At 36.4% G+C, this 22922-nt stretch overlaps 1 protein-coding gene across 1 annotated transcript in view; it reads left to right on the top strand.

Moving 5' to 3' along the window:
• The first annotated feature begins 8174 nt into the window (after positions 1-8174).
• LOC134796418 (metabotropic glutamate receptor 2-like) overlaps positions 8175-22922 on the top strand; it is a 328723-nt gene continuing 313975 nt past the window's right edge. The window contains exon 1 of the mRNA XM_063768622.1: positions 8175-8257. The gene's annotated coding sequence lies outside the window, so the exon portion shown is untranslated. The remainder of the gene's footprint in view (positions 8258-22922) is intronic.

The raw sequence follows: 22922 nt of genomic DNA, 5'->3' as shown, positions 1-22922 counted from the left end.
TAAATTAATAATGTTGTTACAGCTATTTTAATTTAACTTTTTAAATATTCATCTTGTAGATCTGTTTATCTTACAAAATATTTTAATAAGTTATGACTCCGCCACCTTAGAGCAAATTTATTTAATTTGAGTTCGTGAGCTAAATTTATCCAACTAGATCTTAATAAAAATATAAAGTAGGTATCTTTAAAAATCACAAGTTTTAGAGTTATTAAAAGCTGTAACACGTTTTCTAGATCCACTATTATTATGATTCATTATAATTTAACGCCGACTGTCGAAAAAGCAATTTAATAACTTCTTATTATTCTTCATACTGACAAAAGGAGAATCATAAACTTTATTAAATCATGACTATAAAAACCTTATTTTTCTCTTTTTAATAATTTTTTACCGAACAAAAGCAAGCTCGAGCTCAAAGGCTGCGACAGATTTCGACGCAATATTATGCTAATAGATTCATTTTAGGCCCCTAAGCATAGCTCACCGCGCATCAACCCTGTGGCGCATAATAGACTAAACCCCAATTATTTTTTAGACAATAAATAAATACTTACTGAAGTGTATGTATTTATGTACTGCCTAAAACACAAACTACAACGTTACTGAAATGCCAACAGAAAAACTCCTAACAATGTACACGAAAATCACATATTTCACAACAAAACTTTTTACACCGCTTACACACCAACGCAACGGAAGCTTGCGCCCAAAATTTGCGGGCTGTTAAACAAAAAAATACGCAGAACCCGCACATAAATCTGTGAATTAATTCCCTTTTAAACGTCGGTTAAGAAGGACCGTGGCCGCGATTCTATGAGGGCCCAAGGGCTATAATACCCGTAATATAATATATGGGCAGCCACGTGCCCAGAATGGGCTAGAAAACGCGTCTGGCAAATGCTGAGTACGAAATTGTTTGAAGCTGTGAACAGAACTATGTAGGTACGTGTTATTGGATAGGGGCTTTATGTATTGCGTTGATTTAGTTTTGGAGAGCTGCTTATTGCAGGCTAATAATCGCATGGTGGTAACGCGATGCCATATTTTTTGTTGTGACGTGTGGCAGACATTAATTACTGGCACAATATTAATTGAGTGCATTACATTCCGCTGGAGATGGTGCTTATAACAGTGCCCGAAATACCGGAAAGTTAATTACTCTTACTATGATTATCCGATTAAGTATACCTAATTAAATCTTAACTGAATTTGCGAATATATTTCGAAGGATGCTCGTATTGCTCGTGGTCGTCAAAGTATTTGTAATACCCAAAGGGCTCTCAAACAGACCCACTATATTACGGAGAGACACCCACCCAATGGAATGCCAATTAACGTATATGACGTGGTTAGGGAACGAAGGTGGATATGTACCTTATTTATTTGATGTGTAAGGAAACAAATAATAAACTTATAACATAACCATCAATATGACTCGAAAAAGTGACACAAGATGAACTAGATCTTATGAAATAAGCAACTAGAAAATGGCGGCAACAAACCGGCCAAGTGCGAGTCGGACTCGCGCACGAAGGGTTTCGTACCATTACGCAAATCCGTGAAAATTTCAACTGCTAGACAGATGAAATTTTCACGGATTTGCGTAATGGTACGGAACTATCACGGGAGATACAGCCTGGTGACAGACAGACCGATGGACAGTGGAGTCTTGATTTGTACCCTTTGGGTACGGAACCCTAACGCGGTACGCGTACGCGTTGGGTACGCGTATTGATACTGCCATAAAAATAAAAGAATAATGATACTTGAACATTTTTTATTCTTTTAGTTACATATTCGATATGCAAAATTCACTCTTATTGTATCCATGGCTAGGCCGTTAAGAATCGCTTCAGAAACTTGCTCATTCGTGAGAAATATTCAAAACTGGTAAACATTATGTTTCGAGAAATAACTCACCGTTTGATATAACTACTTATAAGCCGGGGCTTTATACCTAAATAGAGCCGGGGTATAATCCATATCCCTTGCCGCTTGGCTTTCTTTTAAGTTCTATTTTTAAACTTCGGTATCATAACTGTTAAAGTCAACTTGTTATAATTGTATTTATTCTGCAGCCAAGCTCGCTATGTACATACAAAGTAGTCTTTATTGTTTACTAGTTCAACTTCTGTTTTGTACGAAAATATAAATATAGTAACTACTTTTCCTGGAACGTATAAGCACACATTGTGCTTTTATAAATTTTGCGAAAGACTGCGTTACTTTTTATTACTAACATATTTCGTGCATAACACAACATGCTGCGTTTATTAGATAAGAAACGACGTATATAAGCAAAATTATATCGTACCTACATAAATAAATACTTAAATATAGTTTTTGAGACTATGATTAGGATTAGGTCACATCATTTTTAATATTATAGCTATCTAGTAGATGGTTTTACTTTTGGAAGTTTAATAATTCTAGTTTTTAAAGTTTTTAGCCAATCGACAAAAAGGCCCTCCGTAGAATATTTGTCCCATAACTTATTTTCACAAGTCGCAAAAATTCTTTACCCTTACTTTCCTACTCATCCCCGCGGCCGTATCTCATAAAAATATTACCGGCCACCAAACAATTTTGTCAGCCCCGATAAGGCAGGTTTTCTCCCGCCAAAAAAACCACTGAAATTATGCAAATACCCTCGTTCAAGTTTACAACTGGCGTCACAGGCCTCTTTTGACCGAAATTATCGTGTGAGATAATGAACTTTTTTTTCTTTATCGTGTTACGCTGCTTTAGGTTGCATAAGATTTTAATTATAGCTTGTTTAATGTGGAAGGCGGTGTTGAAAACGATTTTTTTTTTTTTTGAGAAGTTCAACAGCGTTTACATTAAATAATATATAAAAAACATGAGAACTTATAGCATAGCCAATAACAGAACTTCCTGGAATTTATACATAATAAAAAATCATCTGTGGGTAGACTTGGAACTTGTGCTGTACAAGAATTGTAAATATAACTTAATTTGTAAGTCTTTAAGGTACAAGGAAAAAGAGAAAAATTTAATAATAACTGTAAACTGGAAAAAAAAACCTAAAATAGTAGGTATAGCTCTAATTTTGCGTAAACAATAAATAAAAAATAGTAAAATAAAAATACATACAGTACCTACATAAACGAGCGAATCTATTAGTTTGTATGCATTTATTGGAAATTATGTGTTCGTGTGTGTGTGTGTGTGTGTGTGTGTGTGTGTGTGTGTGTGTGTGTGTGTGTGTGTGTGTGTGTGTGTGTGTGTGTGTGTGTATGTGTGTAAGTGGGTGTGATAGTGCGTGACTACCAGGATTTAATACAATCCTCGTCGTGGTCGATTGTGTGCCACTCATTAATTCCATCGGGATTCATAAAGCCTGATAAATAAGTGAACAAGTATTTAACATTTGAATAGTACTTTTGTGACTGGTACATAATGAAAGGTATTAAAATATGAGTGTGGGATCACACGAGTGTATGCCTAATTATATACAATTACATTCACTGCTTTATCTACACACTATTATTAAGCTCTGATGAATTATTCGTTCATCGTTGTTCTATGGCAGATATCTGGTAGCGTCTCAAAATATCGCTCGCTTATTTAATTATAAACTGATCACAAACACACGAAAGTGGTGCGATAGCACAGAATAACTAATAGTACTACCGTACAGAAAATTCACTCCCTCACAAAAGTAGATTTAGGTATAAAATTATACCTATACTCGCCGCCTGCAACAAAATTGAAACTTATAACCGCGCACGAACGGTGAATCTTCATTGCGCGAGCGCCACGTGACACGACTATCGTGCGGTCGAGCGGCAGCCCACTGCCATACGCCTGCCCTGCCCGGGAGGGCGCCGGCCAAATGTACCTAAACTGCGTAGTGACACCCCCCTGGCGATAGTTAGTTTCTAAACAAGAAAAGAAAAATTGTGCGACAAGATTAAACTGAACGTCAAATGGCGGTAAATGAAAACTAACTTTTTTCACGCATGTCACGCAACCGTAGTTTTTTTTATACAGACGGCCTGATTCGAACTTTAAGATACGGCAAAAGTTTGCTAAAGATCGGATATGTCAACGTCAAAAGTGACGCTTCTTCAAACCTAAACGTCACTTTTGACACTGACATATCCGATCCATATCGTATCTTTAGCAAATTTTATGACGTATTATCTTAGTTTGAATCAGGACGAGAGAGAGTCGGGCTCAACTGCCTTATCGTTCAATATCAAGTAAAAGGCGAGATTTGTCAAAATTGTTTGCAGTTCTTTTCCAATAGATAGATAGATAACCATTTATTAGCTTGCCACAATACACACATTGACAGAAAAAACAGAAACAATAACAATATCAAACTAAAACTAAAATCAGGAACAAGATGTATCAATAAATGTGCTGTGTACGTTGCAGCAAAACAAAAGGGTTCTGGCTCAGTAATACGCTCCACTCTTTCGGATGAAGCACTGATAATTCTGCTAGAACCCAGATCACGGACAGATTATCGATGTAAAAATAATAATAATATAGGTGGTTGGATCAAGGGTCAGATGCAGAAGGCGGTGATCTTGGACACGGCGCGGATAGTCCGCCGGTTCCTCTCTCTGCAGCCCTGACCACCGGTAGCTTGGGCCTTGCCCCGCTGCTGGCGGCACCCTAGGTTAGGTTTTTTATAATGTGTTTATATGTATTTTTTATCGTTTTGTAAGTGTTTTTATATTTTACTTTTATATTCATATTATAAAAACCCTAACTTAAGGCGAAAAATAAATAGAATTATAATAATAATATAAAAATACAAAAATATTTAGTATCTTGCCTATAAATCGTCATATTGACGGATACCTATTTAAATACAGGTCAAATCCAATTCATTTGTTAGAGATGTTCTAAATTTGAATCTCATTATAAAATAGGATTCGATGTAACATAATTATGTAATAACATTTTGCAGGTAACATAATTATTTTTTGTTCTAATTCTAATAAAACAGGCTATTTTTATGCTAACCGTAATCTACTGTATTTGATCGCATCATAGCGGGCTTATTGCATGTTTGTAGGTAGATAAAAATGTTAATCAGAAGAAATAAAACCATGAAAATAAATGTAATTAATTATATTCATACTTTTACGTGGTAACCTCAATTAATATACGCCCGCAAACCGCAAACGTCAAATTACCAAATCATGTGGGTGTTCAGACGAGTCCGCACGAAGCGCCATTTTGGAATTTCATATGGATGATTATTGTTATGATTTCATCCTTAAGACGAAAGTGGAGGACTCGCGCCTAATCGCCTTTTCATACACACGTAGTCCTCATTTTCCTGTCTTTGAAATATATATATTTTGATACAATATTATGTTGTATAAGATATTAACCACAGCTATTCCTAGGGGCGTTTGATTTTATTCGAATTTTTAATTATTACAAAAGTTAGGAGCATATTGAAAATTGTATGAATATGGTTCAAAAAATGTAAAAAAGTCAAATGTAGGGGCATAGCTATGGTTAATATACATCAAATTATGTAAAAATACATTCCAAAATGTCAATATCCAGAGAGGGAAATGGGGACTACGTTTGTATAGAGAAGCGGCCTTCCCCTTTGCAGCAGCATTACTGTAGCGACACAGACAAAACATCCTCCAGACTTAGCATAGTCGCACTACTCCCTCTGCCACGCATACGGTAATTTTACTCCATGTTCGAGTCGAAAGTGTTTTTGTGTGACGTCCGTGTCTTTGAACGGACCAATCACGGCACGGGACTTCGCTCACCTCGTCCCGCGCACCCCCGCATTTTTGGCATCATCGGTTGCATGAAATAATTGCTCTAAACTCGGTCTAGAGGATTCCTAGTCTCTGTGTTGCGACATTACTGCTGCGGTCTTGACCCGGCCACTGTATCTGTCAATTTGCCTGTTAAAATGAGTGACGCTTGCCGCCCGCTGCCTTGATTATGAGTATGAGGTTCAATCCGTCACACATATGCCTATCCTGTGCCATAAACTTGTGTTTTGTACAATAAAGAGTTTATACATACATACATACACACATATTATCAAGGGAATTGACACCTATAGCGGCGGCATCAACGCAACAAATCGTAATGGTAACATTCCATTTCTAACCGCAGCTGCATTACTGTCAATCTTACTATGGAAATTGACAATGACAGCGACGCGTTCAGTACCGGTAGTGCAGCTGCGGTTAGAAATGGAATGTTACCATAATGTCGCAACAGTAATGCAGCTGCGCTGTTGACACTCGAATATCACCTTTATACAACATTTTTTTAGCTTTGGATGACGTCTGGTACAAGCTTTTATCGCTGACTGTACTTTTCTTTCCACAGGCAACTAATACTTATCGAGATAATTCTAAAAACCTTAAATGTTTTTTTTTTTAATTTTGTTACTCATAAATATAAATCATTAAATTAACGGTACAATAAGAATTACAAATACAATTGGTTGCCCGGTACCCTGTCGGGCACCGTTTTCCTAATTAACTGATTTTCTTCCAAATAAAAATCAAATTACCATTTTTTATTAAAGTCAAGCAATTGAGAAAGTCTTTAATAACGTCTCAAATAAGTATCTACATTTACGAGAGCATTAAGTGTTGAAAGTATCTACGTTAAAGTATAAATAAGATTTTTTTATCGTTTCAAGAATATTCAAATAGTTTTTACAATTTGCTGCAGCGCCCGGCCCTCTAGGGTCCTATAACGTTAAAATTAACGGAAACTAGAGCCAGTGAGGCTAATACTAACAATGGGTTCATTTAAGGTTTACTAACATTTACAGCATGACCGATCATCATAATAGCAAAATTAAAACCATACTTTACAAATTTTAGAATTAGATTACCGCTCGTAATCCTGCCCGTAGTGTGAACTAAAATAGAGGAAAAGAGACGAAGATGACCGAGAATAAATTATTTCAACCAAATAAAAGAAAAGGTTCAGGTCGTGTCGTACCAGAAGGTTAAGGAGTTGGCAGTGGACCGGACGAGCTGGAGATTGCTCCGCCGATAAGAGCACAGCTCTTAAATATAAAGAAGAGAAGAAGAAGTATGAACTATACATGCAAATATATGGAGTTTGGAAGTTTGGGTTATGCAAGATGTTTCTCGCTTTTTCAACTCTACTTTGTTAAGTGTAAACGACTTCCGTCCAAAGTTTGTATGCTTTATTTATTACTCGCTATTAAGCTACGCTCGTACTGCCATCTTACGGCAAAACAGCGTATCTAGATAGGGCATATGTAATAAGATACGCTGTTTTGCCGTAACAGTGCAGCCGTAGCGCTACGCTCGTAGCATGTAGCATTATAGTGTGCACGAAGCCCTAACGTCCCGATTCAAACTTTAAGATATGTCAAATATTACGTCTAGATACGATATGGATTGGATATGTCAGTGTCAAATGTGACGTTTCTTCAAACAAAAACGTTACTTTTGTCACTGACATGTCTAATCCGTATCGTATCTAGCCGTAATATTTGACGTATCTTAATGTTCGAATCGGGCAGTCAGGTTTTTTCTTTAGCTGTCCATCAAACGAATATAATATATCAACAGAATTATAAATAAAAAATTAAGAATTCACACCATTCTGTACTTCAGACCGCATTTAACAATATTAAGTTGTTATAGCGGCAACAGAAATACATCATCTGTGAAAATTTCAACTTTCTCTATCACGGATAATGAGATGTATAGGCTGTAGCCTGATGACAGCCAGACAGGCTGACAGACGGACAGTGGAGTCATAGTGATAGGGTCCCGTTATTACCCTTTGGGTACGGAACCCAAAAATGTATCGGTAAATTGAAAGCAACTTTTTGACGGCTCGTACAAAGTCCATTCCGCCTCAAACAAGTCAAACGCAGCGTGTTTGGTCTCTTCTCCCGCGGAACACATCTTGACATTTGACACGTACCTACAAACTGTGGTATAAATTACACTTCGATAACAAAAAAGTAGTTCAGAATGTTTTAACAATGTCGATTTTTCTCTAGAGACCCTTAAGCCAGTAAAGCTAGGCTTTACATCGGCACGGTGCCCTATTACATGCTACCCATCAGTAGCTCCGCGTTCCTCGGGCAGACAGGCCGCGTCGCTCGCCCTCGGGAACATCGCGACTTACACCAGTTCTCGCCCTTCGAGTTTCCCTACGCGTGTGTTTTGTTTTTTTTTGTGATTCGATTGACGGTTAGTGTTGGGGTTATGTTTATTTGGCGCAATTAAAAAAGGTACGTGGGTTTTGGTATTTTTTTAATTATTTATTTTTTTAATAACGGATGTTTGGTGAATTGGTTCTTAGGTTAGCCTTAGTCTAAATGACAAATACATTTAATGTTGGCAATTTTTATTTACGTTTATACACTTATTTATAGGTTTTTATTACATTGAACGAATTCCAAGACTACATACACTACACTTATTATATATTAGATAGACATTTAATATACATATATAGATAACATATTAATGTTTATAGTGTGTATAAGTATTATATATAAGTAAGAAAATATATTATACAAAAAATATAATATACTAAAGTTTTACTTGTCATTTATAAAAGATGCTTTAATAGAAACATTATCCACATAAAATATACCTACCTATAATTAATTTAGGGTAACAGAAACTTTTGAATTAATATAGGTATGTTGTATTCCATTTATTTCTAAAAAAAACCTGCTAGCTGTCGCGCCTATCGTATGTAAATGCGTAATCCAACAAAATGAAAAAAGTTTTTTTTTTGTTAATTATCCATTAAGCATGATAATGTAATTCTTAATTTTTATTAAAATCAATGTAAATTTTTTTAAATAATATTTTAACACAAGTTATTTTTGTGAAAAAGATAGTACTACTCTTTCACCAAACCATTTAATATTAACGCAAAGTAACTATTCTGATTTCGTTTCTACTTACACCAAAAATAATAGGTACTTTCACTGTCTGTCGATCTCTCGGGTACTGAGTTGACTTTGAACACCATTGGAATATAAAACCTAAATCTAACAACTAAAACTATATATAAAATATATCTCCAAAGCTACCCGCTTCTGGAATGGAACCTAGAATGCTGGCTGCGTTGCCCCTTTGAAGCGCCATTGGAATATTAATTATCTGACATAGTCATCTATGGCTTTTTGGGAGTTTTGAGCTTTTTGGTTTCATGTTGATGGTTCCCTCTTTATTAAAAACGTCGATCCACACATTTGCCATTTCTTTAACCTTTTAACCGCCGTAGACTGATATATAAGACATACGAAATCGAGCTCATTTCACCGCGGTCTGACAAATAAGACAAAACTTCGTGTGCCGTCGGCAGCGGCACGAGCACGCTTGATGAAAAATTTTATGGCGGTTAAAAGGTTAATAAGTATAAAAAACATTGAACAGAACAAACATTTGAAAGAAAAGGTAAAACCCGCGCGGTGGCCATGTCTTGCGTCGCAAGTTTCGTGTGGCGTGCCATATCTTTTGTTTCCTTCTAATTTCCTGGCTTTTCGGGAAACCCTCTCTTAACGGGAAAATATGTTTTTTTGTGAATACTGCAATATGATTTCTACACATCGCTTTACGTTAAGCGATTATCCCGAATGCGGAAATCCGAAGAGATTGCTATTGGGGAAAGTAAACAGCTAAATCGAAAGAGAACCGGAAATTTTGTCGAGATGAGTAGTAGATTAAATACAAATATTATAGTAAACAGATTGATAAAAAGCACATTGGAACTAACCCGTTTATATATAGTATATACTTACACTACTTTGGTACCATAGTCTGTAAAAAATACTTGTAATTAAACCTTACAAGTATTTTTTACAGACTATGGTATCAACTAATAAAACGATAAATGATCTGAAAAGTCTGATAACTGATGGGGTTATAGTGAAAAAAAAGGATCAATATTGTCCGTCAATAAATAATAGAAAGTAATTTAGAGCACTACTTAGGGCCTCTTGCTGGTTCCAGAGTTAGCCAACTAATTCGGCCAATTAACCGTTTAAATACAGAGTTAAACTGTACCTTATAAACGGTTACCTCCGAGTTAGTTGGCTAAAACTGAAACGCATAAGTGGCCCTTAGCTTAATAACAAACAAGTGAGACCCTCGCCCCGGCAGCTTCCTCGCGCAGACTCACTATCGCGATACAGCGCGGGAATTCTGCCTGCGTGATGGGCACCTTGTTGAGAGTCCAAGGGTTGGAGGGTAGTTTTTAGTCATTTTTATTTTTTTTAATTAGGTATAGTTATATTTTTTTTATAGTTATATTTAGTAGTTTTAATTATTTAATGTAATTGTCTTTTTATGTTTATTTGAAATACAATTCCTTTACAATAAGCAAGTGCCTAATTGTTATATTTTGCGATATAAATGACAGGCATTTATATTGTTAACAGATCTACTCCAAAGTTAAATTTATATCATTACTGTTTAATATTTATATTCAAATTATAATATTTTAATAATGAAAATCGACGTTTGAGATAGACCGTTTCATGAATAATTTAATTGAATCTTCACTTGATTTTCTCTCCTCTGCTCAGAAATTATAAATCGACGTTAAAAAACATTATTAAGCGGACAAAGTAATTAAAATTCTGTTTAGTTTTTTGGTGTTATTAAAACATGGAAGTGCTGAAAGTTAAGTTATACTTTGAATTTGAATATTATTTTTCATATTTTCTGTTAATTACCTGTTACCTTGATGTTGTGGAGGGGAGAAGGCTATGGGACCAAACCTGGTTTAATGCTTTTGATAGCAGAAGGTGTCGCAGAAAGCAAACCGGGACTGGAACCACAGGTGCCATGAGCTTTCTCTGCCAAAAATGTGGGAGGTCGTGCCGTTCACGCATCCGCCTCCACAGTCACCAAACCCGTTGTCTAAAGCAATGCATAAATCGTCTGCAATAGACGGAAAGGCCTGTGATGATGATGATTACCTGGCAGTAAAACTATCTAAAAACCGGACAAGTGCGAGTCGGACTCGCCCTCCGAGGGTTCCGTACTTTTTAGTATTTGTTGTTATAGCGGAAACAGAAATACATCATCTGTGAAAATTTCAACTGCCTAGCTATCACGGTTCGTGAGATACAGCCTGGTGACAGACGGACAGACCGACGGACGGACGGACGGACGGACAGCGGAGTCTTAGTAATAGGGTCCCGTTTTTACCCATTATAGGTGCGGAACCCTAAAAAGGACAAGTCATATGTTAAAATCCGGAAATAGATAACAGAATTTTATACCAATTGTGGAAGGTATGTTGTACCATAAATATTCATGAAAGTAACGTAATATATTCAGAAATGCCAACCGAAACTTGGCCAGCAACGCCAGTAGAAGTTCGTAATGCTAGTTACCCTCGGAGTATTCATTTTAATTTCGCATATGCATCGCGTTTTTACTAACGAATATTTTTTTAGGATTGTAGACAAAAATGTTTGATAAAATGGCTGATTTGGGATATTAAAGATTCTATTATAGGTAACCAAACGGAGCGAGCACCAATAAATTATCAGTTGTTATATTAACTACGCCCACGGAAAATTCACAAAATAAGGATACCTTAAATAAAACGAGAGTTAATAATCCAGTTTAGATTCACCATGAAGACATGATTTTTCTGAAGTAAAAGCCATCAAAATAATAAATACATTTATCTTTTTAAGTAAGTACTATATTGTAATGTAATATCGCGTTCTTGACAGTTAAAAAACAGGTGCTTTATGAATTTATTTTGAGATTACCTATAACCTCCTAGAATACCCTGGAATTCCTGGAGAACCTTTTCATTAACTTTTAGAGAATAAATCTCAATTTTTCAGTGATGCTCAGAACGGCAAAAAAAAACATAAATTTTAAATGGTAGGTAGGTATTTTGACTCCATTTTTTATCACGAAGCGATGGCAGACAAGCGTATCAGGGACGGTCGGTCGATGGTTAATGAGACCTAAACACGAAATCAATTCTATCATACATACATGTTGATATGTAAATGATATTAACTCACATTAATAGACGAGTCTATCGCGAATTTATTTTATTACCTACCGACCCTGCGTATAATTTACCGACGCGACGTTTCGACACAGGTTTCACTTATAGTGGTCGCGGCTAACAAGAATTTCCGTCTATAAATGTAAGTTAATATGTGTTCAAAACGCAAAAGCTTTATGGCTTCTCTACACGATGGCCCAACCTATTGGACCAATATGTTGGGCCAACATGTAGAGGGGGTAGTGGTGTCGGTTGGCTTATAGCGCGCGGGATGGCGATGGGTTGCCCGGGGACCGGGGTGTCGGTTTTTCGGCCGCACAAAGGCATTGGGCAAGCGATGGCGATACGCATCTACACGTGGCCCAATCCACAGTGCGTACCTACTCGAACGCGGTCGAGTGCGGACGTTTGTGCTTAGTATCAATTTACGTTTTTTTTTTAATTAAAATGACGAGTACGTGGCCTCGTTATGGAAGTTATGAAGGAATAGGAAATTTACGCAGACAGTACATTTACAATTTAAACAAATAAATATAACAATACATACTTATATTTAAATAAATAAATATTAAATACATATCTAACTATATATAGTAAGTACCTACATTGGATAATTTGCACAGCTATGTTGGTAAGCTAGTAACAAAATTAAATAAAAATTATAATATGCTCTAAAATAATTTAAGTAAATTATAAGGTAACATGAAATGAGTGCCTGCTATGGCTCCTCTTCACGTTGGGCCAACGCCAACGCCAACGAGGGACGCATTTATGCGTTAGAGGGAGCAAGTGATATTGCTATCTCATTCTACCACATGGCTGCGTCCCTCGTTGGCGTTGGAGTTGGCCCAACGTGAAGAGGAGCCTTTAGCACTTTCGCGGCCTCACACCTCGGCCGAACTGTGCGGGCAGCTGGTGCCGCCGCAGATTTTGCCGCGGCCAAGAAGCTGGAGAAATATGCGAACCTGGCCGGAAATTATTATTTTGTGCCCCTTGCGTTTGAGACTACCGGGTGCTTGGGGTCGGAGGCTATTGCCTTTATTAGGGAAGTGGGACGTCGAATGAGGGAGAGGGGATCTGACGCCCGCGCGGGTTCGTACCTGGTGCAAAGGTTTTCCATCGCCATTCAAAGCGGTAACGCGGCTAGTGTGATGGGTACCTTTGCGCCAGGGACAACTCGGGGAGGACTGTTTGACTAGGCTTAAGCTAGTCTTAAGTTGTTGTTGATTTTTTTTATTTATATTTTTGTATTGACGTTTATTGAATAAATAAATATACATGAAATTAAAAAAGATATTTAATTAATTTAATTATTTAAAAAAATCTAACATTCATTTATTTTCGGGAAGTAGGTATCATCAAATAACTCTTGCAGCTTCTACGACATTTTTTTGAATTACTTAATAATAATAATGTTACGTGGCGTATCATAGATAAATTGCTGCAACGGCTAATGCTTCCAAGTCCATCATGGAAACCGGTTAGATCATAACTGAATGTCGCCATCGTGTGGATGCGTTCCAACCACCACAAGGTCATCTCGCTGGCGCAGCGCTGGGCCATCGTGTAGAGGAGCCATTAAATATTATAAATGATATTATCTAGTTATCAATCACCCGGTGCGAATCGGCCGCGCCAATAGATCGATGATCAAGTAGGTACCAGCGAAATGCGCTACCCGGTTGATTAAACATTTTAATTTCAAAATGATGTCATTTTGTTATCTAAAGCACGTGCATACTCACTCGTTTTTGTACACGTAGATACAGTCGACGTCAAAGATATGTTTACACTTTTGCACCTTACTCCTTTGTAATAAGGCGAAAAGCGTAAACATATCTTTGACGTCGACTGTACCTATTAGCACGAGCGAGACGCACGGCTAAATGAGTGTTCGGTATTAAAACCTTCTGCAATATAGTTTATTGTTTTTCTAGATTTAAACATTGACATGTAAAATAATGTGACATTTATATTTAGATTTGTACCAAAATCATGTATTTAATATAAATAATAAACAACCAGTGAGAAATATGAGTTTAATTAAATATACATACACGGTGTAACATGAGGAAACCGAATAATTTTAACAGCGTATTCCCGATCATATATAAAGACAAAAATGTGCTATAAACTTTTTTTAAATTCGCCTAGTTTCAGAGTAAAAACCAACTAAAAAAATCAAGTTTTTATTGTTACATAGTGCACTACGCCTTTTTGATGGCGATGTTGCTACTATGGGACGTAATCTAAATATCCTTATTGATAGATGTCAAAAAGTGACAAGTAACACTTTGCAAAAACTAAGTTTTACAAAAAAAAAGTTAAAGTCCATTTTAACTGACATGTTTACCAATAACATTTACTTTTTAAGTACTAAATACATTCAAAAAAATTAAAAAAACCAAACAAAAAAAATTTTTTTTTCGGCGAAAGTGACCTAATCTCATATTACATTTTCTCCTTCTTTTGACCTCAGAAATGCGTGGTTAAATTCTTTCGCATTCCTCGTGAACACCATGTATACATAATCCACTTCATTTTTGGTCCTTCGAGCCGGATGAGTAAAAGACAACATAATTTATTGGCATCAAAATCTAATTTCAAATTGCCTTTCAGAGCTCGACTGTGCCAGGATGCGTGACGGAGAAAAACTTCACGTCAGAAGTTTCTTACAAAATATCTTGACCAATATAAGGCTGGGTCGCCAGCCTAAATAATCGAATACGTGGGACCCATAAAATAACAACTTGTTATACTCGAAAGCTTCTTTGTCAAGTCATTTTATTAGAAAAAAATAAGCGCTTTTATTAGGACTTAGTTACTGAATTGTTTATTTATTTATTTTGTTAGTTGATGACTTTAAATTGATTACTAGTTTCCAGCAATAGGTCATTTGTGATTGGCAGTTTATATAAGATTCCATAAGTACCTAAACTAATAAAATAAATAAAGCTTTTATTTACCTTGCCCCGTTAGTATGTATGTAATTGTATACCTACCTTTGTTTTGGTTTGTTACAATGTGGGTCAAATCGTGGAAGCTAAATATGACCCAATTCCCGATATGTAAGTCGAGTGACAATGCAATATTATGATATCATCGAGCTGATCTGATGATGTAGACAGGAGATGGCCATAGGAACTCTGTGATGAAACAACGCAACCTAATTGTGATTGGAATTGGAATTGAAAGAATTTTCTCGATGAGTATTAGTTGCCTGTGGTAAAAAAGTACAGTTAGCGATAAAAACTTGTACCAAAAATTATAAATAATTTGACAATACAAACTTGCCTATATCTTTGTTGCATTTCCGTAAGTGTCAGCAGCATAATATATTTCATCCACTTTTATCCGCATTGCAAGTAATCCGCAAAAGTGAAGTAACTTTGTAAGCCACTGCCTGGTACAAGGGCCCCGCGGGACCCCTAAACCGTACTGTCTTCGCAAAAAATATTTTTCCCAGTTTCTTTATCTTCACCGTTTTGAGAGTTCTTATCTCATGAAGTTGCGTACAGTGATTTTATTTTTGTTGTGAGACTTGTGTTAAAGTTGTATATGTATGTACATACCAAATAAACCCAAATAACAAATTATATCATTTTGTAACTACTGTTTATCTATGTAGATAAACAGTAGTTACAACAGTATCTATGTAGATAAACAGTAGTTACAAAATTATATCATTTGTCACTAGTAGTTTTTGAAGTGAAAACTTCTTTAGCGGCGCTGTGCACTTTTTGTGATGGGGAAAAAATGCTAAACTCGCGACGGGTCACGTGACCGACAGATTCGACAGATTAAAAATTCGTAAGACGGACCCGTGACCTGATCGAAAAACTGTTACAATGTCATTGAGTTTTCACTTCTGCCGGCACTCCCGGAGTGCAACCCTTTGTTTTTTTTTATTAAAGATGAGTTTCAAACAAGTATAAAATCGGTTTGTCGTTTGAATTTATTACATCTTTCTTTATACCATAAAATAACTATCGTGTTGAGCAACTGACCAGATAGGCGCTTGACAAAAAAAATGTTGATAAACTGCCTGCCAACCTACAATTGTTTATAACTTTATAAAAAGATTTTATGAGTCCGTCTTTGTTACTTTTTATTTTATGTACCTATAACATTAACATAACTATTCATAAGCTATTTTATATCTCAGTACAGTTTAATTACCGATACGAAAGGCGTAAGGACTAAAGTCTTCTTATCTTAGTTGATCGTTTGAAACTTTTAGGCAAGCGCGTATTAAATATGTACGACCGACGTCAGGACTGGCTGTCAGAAGTACACTTACCCAACCGTAGTATTCCATGAACATGTCGAAACAAATACTTACCAAATTATGTATTCACAAACTAAACTATACCGTATTACGCTACGTCTTACGTAGGCGAACAACGCGCGAACGCGGCGCGGCGCGGCGCGGCGAAAGCGGCCGCCGCCGCGCCGCGCCGCGCCGCGCCGCCTGACATTCGCGTGCAAATCGCGCCGCACCGCGTTCGCAACGAGATCGCTTACGTAGGACACTTCTATGGGCATCAAAGGATTGATTTCGCCGCGCCGCGCCGCGCCGCGTTCGCGCGTTGTTCGCCTACGTAAGACGTAGCGTTACGTATACCGCCACGGCTCGTGAATTACGAAGTAGGAATACGTGTCTCCCCAAACTAATAGCAGATCACTAGATGTCGAAGGCTTAAACTCAAAGTAGATTGTTCTGAACTTGCGCTTACAAGCGCAGGGCAGTATCGTAGTGTAAGATGCTAGGTTTAGTTGGGGCAACAACACCCGTTCAGAACTTTGTGTTGGGGTGGCGGCAAACCGAACGCGGTAACGACTTATTGCAACTTGGTTGAATTTGATCATAACATCTTTGTAAGCTTCCTTGATGTCAGAGAACAAGTTTATGGTTTGGAGTTTTAATTATTTTTGTTGTTTCCGACTTTCAATTCGGGAGCCCGATTTTTGGTTTAAGTTTCTTGTTCTGAAACTGTTATTGATTTGATCTGTCAGGTGGTAATTAAATAGTGCCATTTCTGCCAGCCTAGCCAAGGTGACAATCGCTATCGATACGACAACGAAACGCTTTCTGTATGTCTATCACTCTGCCATATTAGTGCAACAGTGACAGTTGCGTTTCGATCGCTACGGAGCGTAAATGATTGGCATGTTGGCTACGCGCCCTGGTCTAGAATGAATCGGGCTCCAGAGGTCGCGGGTTGAAATCTTGCCTCGTACCAATGAGTTTTTCGCAACTTGTGTACGGAATTGCATTTGATATTTCCTAGCTACTTTCCTTTTCAGTAATACGTATATAGTTTGAATTTTATTATGATGAATATGATTATATTAGTAGATAACAAAAACTAAAACCAACATAATTTAAATCCATCATGTGTTTGTTTGATTCCAATATGGAATGTTGTGAATTTAATCTTTATTATTAAATGGCATTCACATTTCAATAGCTGCTCAATAAACGATTACTCATTCACGAAGTAATTAAGTACGGAGTACTATTAAATTTACTTTAGGGTTAACGTCCACATGCAGTATTCTGAAAGGTCAGACTGCAATGAACATTAATTCGTACCCTTTAGTACGCTCAATAGAAGTTTGACAGACACTGAGTGGCATTGGAACTAATTGGTGCGCGCGAAATGCACAATATTGCTTACGGGTAGTAAAAATCTTCGTTAGTTTCCAAATATTTTATTACACAAAAACTGTTTCTAATAAAAAATAAATTAGTGACTGGGCAAAATTTTTACCTTTCTTCTATCACAGCACCGGTTGCTTTCGGCAGAGTATGCCGCCGCCCCCTAATTTCCTCCCGCAACACTTCGGCTGTCGAATAAACAGGCCTCACTGCCAAGGATTTCTCAAGAATTTTCAGCAATATGTACATAATTATGGCAAAGTGTGCCCTCTTACTGCTTGCCAAACGTTTGTTTGCTACCATCATGCTGTACCCACTTATAAAATAAACTAATTGCCAGTTATTGGGTTTGAATTGAGGAATGTTTTAAAAAAACAATAGGTACACGTCTATGTGACATGTTGAACTCAACGAAAGTGCCCTCGCCCCAATTGGACACGATCCAGGGTCAAGTTCGTTGCTCCACCATAGCCTCCCAAGGGACTGGTTTGTCACGTAACTCTCGTAATGTTCCATGAACTTTAAACAGCGTGCTTTGACAATACCTACAACATAATTGAGTTCGAAATTTAATAGATTCCAATGTTTTTTTTTTTTTTTTTCACCGGTTTGTACTTTTTTTGTACTATAATATAAGAAACTAGCGTGGACGTTCCACGTTCATTGTTTCTTTTTTATTTTTCTTAGTCACAGTTGGTGCTGTTAAATGAATAATATACGTAAATACATAAAAACAATGAAAATGAGGCACGTTTTATATACATTTTTTTTAATCTTTGAAAAACCTCAACAGTCATAATATTTATACAGGTTGATTGCGGTAGACAATGCAAACGCACGGACGAATAAGTGTGCAATGGCATTTAAATAATTTAAATATTTCATTGTTTTCGTGCAATTGATTGCACAATGTACTTCAATTGCTGCAATTTCCAATGATTGTATATCCTGCAAACATAATTTAACGAAACATAAACAAATTTTATTCAGCCTTCCTACATATTCATTATTCATTGCACTTGTTTTAATTGTAAACAGGTTTAAATTTAATGGCGACCATTAAGTGTTTTTGATTTATATTAATAATACAATGGAAAGCGTTGAAAACGGAATATTTTGAATTATAAACTGAAATTTGCGCTAATGAAATAGTGATATAGTCAAAAGTTATTGTCTGAATTTAATTTTCGATACAAGCCATATGTTATCATTATCATTTAATTTACTTTTCTGGTATTATTCACCAACAACTCATCGAGACGATTTCAATGAGCCTAAACTTAATAAGATTTGATATGTTGTTAAGATAAGTACCTACCTGTACAGTTTCCATGAAGACATGGAAACAAATTTTAATCTTATAATAATCAAGCAATGCCTTTGGCCTTTAATTCATTTTAATGGTTGTAACTGTCAGGCCTATGAGAGCAGTCAATATTGGAAGCGTAGCCAAGGTGACAATTGTTATTGGTTTACGCCAATCAAAAATCACATGGCTCGTTGATTTTTCGATTGGCGTTGGCGATTGACGATTGTCACCTAGACTGACCACTGATTAGGAGACTTATTACCGCTTGGCATTTACCTACCACCACATCTCTTCCACCAAACTTCTTTAAACTGTCTAGTTAACTTGAACCAGACAACTTACAGAAGCTGGTCGAAGAAAAAGTAAATGATTTCAATTATTTATGGTTGTAGATATGTATAAGTAGTGTGTCTATAAATACCTACCTAATCGTAATATCAATACAATAATTATGATTTTGCACCGCCTACAACTTATCTGCTTTGCCCAAGGGTTGTCTGGTAGATAATGCTTATGCTTAATTTCGTCGTTTTAACGATATATTTTCTTTTGTTCAGTAAAGTTAAAATAAACAATTAAATGCTAAATAACTAAAGCATTGCGGTAAGTATCTTTCGTAATCGGTAGACCACCTACCCAATGCATTTTTCTGATGATAATTATCTTTGAAAACAAGTGGAGTATTATGAATCCACGGGTCTATTTAAAGAGGTAACATCAAAGTCGAGTACAAAATGTATTGTAAACAGAAGGACTGACAACTCCCCCAGGCATGTGCTAAAAGTTCGCAGGGCCCTTCCATGCCGTGCCTGTTGCCGAAAACTTTGGAACGAAAAAACTTTTGCAACAGAATTTTCTTTGTAAAAAAGTTGTTTGACAAGTTATCTTGTATGAAATGTGAAATAAGTAGGTACCTAGGTATATTACTGTTAAACACGTTGAGTAGGCAAATATTACGAAAATATCGGCCCACGTGTTAACTGTAACAAACTCTTTTGAATTTTGTCTTTTTTAACATTTTATGTATTACCAAGACTGAAGGACGCCTTCACTCTCTCAGGAAAAGTTCTTGCTTAACATATCAGTTTATTTGTTATGTTTAAATTGTATAGGATAAATATGTACTATGTTTTATTAACTCGATTAATTGACATTTTAATAAGAGGTAATAAGATTTTGATGTCTATTTTTGTTAATTAATAATAATTGTGGTGGAGAAGTGGAGAAGACTGAGCAGGAAAGCGGACCCTGGCGCTAGGCCGGGAAAACGCTAGGTTGAAGAAGAAGAATTATTATTATTATTGATTTAAACTTTCACGATTATTAAACATTATCAAACTACACAACGGGACTTAATCGCGTATTTAAGTTCTAAGATTTACCTCCGACGTTTCGAGGACGGCGTTGTCCCCGTGGTCTCCCAGAAGACTGGCTCAAGTTGACATCAACATCTTCTAGCCGCGCGAGTTTTTCGAACTACCCGCACTTGGTCTTGTTTATCAGTTTGAACGTTTTGCGCACTAGGGATGTCACTCTGTCGACACACAACAAAATTGCAATGTTTTTTTATTTCAATGGCCTCCCGCACTTTTCTACTGTAGAAATGGCGATCCGTGGAAAGGATTTTAGGGTTATGCAGTTAAAAGGGGTAACGGATAAAGTTGGCACAGTACTTGGAAAGTACTCTATAAAGACGGTGTACACTCCTTTATCCAAAGTTTGCAGTTGTGGTAGTTCCTATATCGGAGAAACTAAGCGCACCATAGCAGAAAGAGTTAAGGAACATATCGCAGCTGTCAAAAATTATAATAGTCAGGTGAACAAGTCTGCCGTGGCTGAGCTTTTGCTGGAGTCAGGACCAAACCACTGGATTGAGCTGCATAACCCTAAAATCCTTTCCACGGATCGCCATGTCTACAGTAGAAAAGTGCGGGAAGCCATTGAAATCAAAAAACATTGCAATTTTAATCGGGACGAGGGTTTTAAGATCTCATCCACATGGAATCCAGTCATTAGTAAATGTAAGCGGAAACGAATATCGACAGTCGATAAATCGCATATCGTTAGTGTTGTGTGTCGACAGAGTAACATCCCTAGTGCGCAAAACGTTCTAACTGATAAACAAGACCAAGTGCGGGTAGTTCGAAAAACTCGCGCGGCTAGAAGATGTTGATGTCAACTTGAGCCAGTCTTCTCCGAGACCACGGGGACAACGCCGTCCTCGAAACGTCGGAGGTAAATCTTAGAACTTAAATACGCGATTAAGTCCCGTTGTGTAGTTTGATAATTATTATAATTTTTCCTAACAAGTACCAATACAATGCTTCTAGTAGCTAAATACGGCCTCGTTTCTGTAACGTGCGCGAACCAAAAACGGTAGATTATAAGATTACTAAGTTTAATTATATTCAAGTGATTTGAATTAAAAAAAAACCGGTATTGTAATGTTTACTCTCTCATTTTCTCCCTCTCACTATCCATCTCTCTGTCTATAACTTGGTCCGCAATTGCACAGGTACAACCCTATAGGTAATATAAATGAAAAACTCCACATTGTCTTCTTTAGGTTATGATCCATACAACATTTATATGCTTGTTTATATGCATATTTTTATAGCCCAAACCAAGCGGATAAAAATATATCTAATGCTTTTGACAAAGATAAACAACTGTCGAAACATCGAACAAACACGAACTGAAACCATAAAACACTAAGTCGTAAATTGTCTCTAGAAACAACTAAATTGATCACCAACAGCCATAAATTTGGATTCTAAATACCGAGGTGTATCGATTTATCACTCGATATTTCAGTGAGACCCGCTTGGTGAAATTAGCATTCTCGACTGAACCTACAGAGGTCACTTATCAATAGATACGACAAATAAGATGACTCGTGCTGACCAGATTGATTGGCGTTTAGATGCTAATGGGGTGCGAGAATTCTAAATATATTGAAATTTTTTCAAAGAGCTTCATCAATTATTAATAAATATTTACGAATAGGACTAGAGTAGCAAACGTTCAGGCGACGGTAATCAGGTGGGCCTTAATACGTATTAAGTACAGCGAGCTGCAAATGTGCATACATCACGAGGATTTTGAATTTTATCTCAACTTAATGTAACAAAACCGGCCAAGTGCGAGTCGGACTCGCGCACGAAGGGATCCGTACCATTACGTAAAAAACGGCAAAAAAAAAATCACGTTTGTTGTATGGCAGCCCCACTTAAATATTTATTTTATTCTGCTTTTATTATTTTTTATTTTACTTTATTAGGTACACTAAACGGGTGTGTAATGTTTAATATAATTATAAAAAAACTATCATACATTTGTTATAACGCCATTTGTTATATAATTGTATGTTATAATGTAATTTTTATTATACGTTTCCTTTATTATATAGTGATTTCATCTAAACTGACATTGATATAATGCATAAATGTAATATAATTTTCAAATAGTATATAGACATGTTTTATAATGACATTTGTTATATTATATTTTTGTATAACGTAATACTTCATACAATTATATCAAGTATAAATACATTTATCGTATAATATTTTTTGTCATATTTCATTTACTGATAACGTAAAGTTTAACATACTTTTTATAACTAGTACGCAGGCCTACTGCTTTTGCTAGCTATTTTATTCTCGGAGGTCGCAGTTCTAACCTAACCTAACCTATTTTTTCACGGTTTTCGTTCTGCGGGGGCCGCAGTTCAAACCTAACCTAAACCACTTTTTGATAGAATATTTTATTCTACGGAGGGTCAAAGTTCTAATCTAACCTAAACCTCCTTTTTTAGGTAGTTATTCGTTTGTGCGGAGCCGCAGTTCCAACCTAACCTAACCCATTTATGTCATGCAACTATTATGCTACATAAATAATTATGTGATGTAACTTGTTATAACAAAT

Source organism: Cydia splendana, chromosome 13, assembly GCF_910591565.1.
Source record: "Cydia splendana chromosome 13, ilCydSple1.2, whole genome shotgun sequence".
Classification (NCBI taxonomy): Eukaryota; Metazoa; Arthropoda; class Insecta; order Lepidoptera; family Tortricidae; genus Cydia; species Cydia splendana.
Note: the sequence above shows the minus strand (reverse complement) of the source record. Positions and strands in the feature narration are given on the sequence as shown.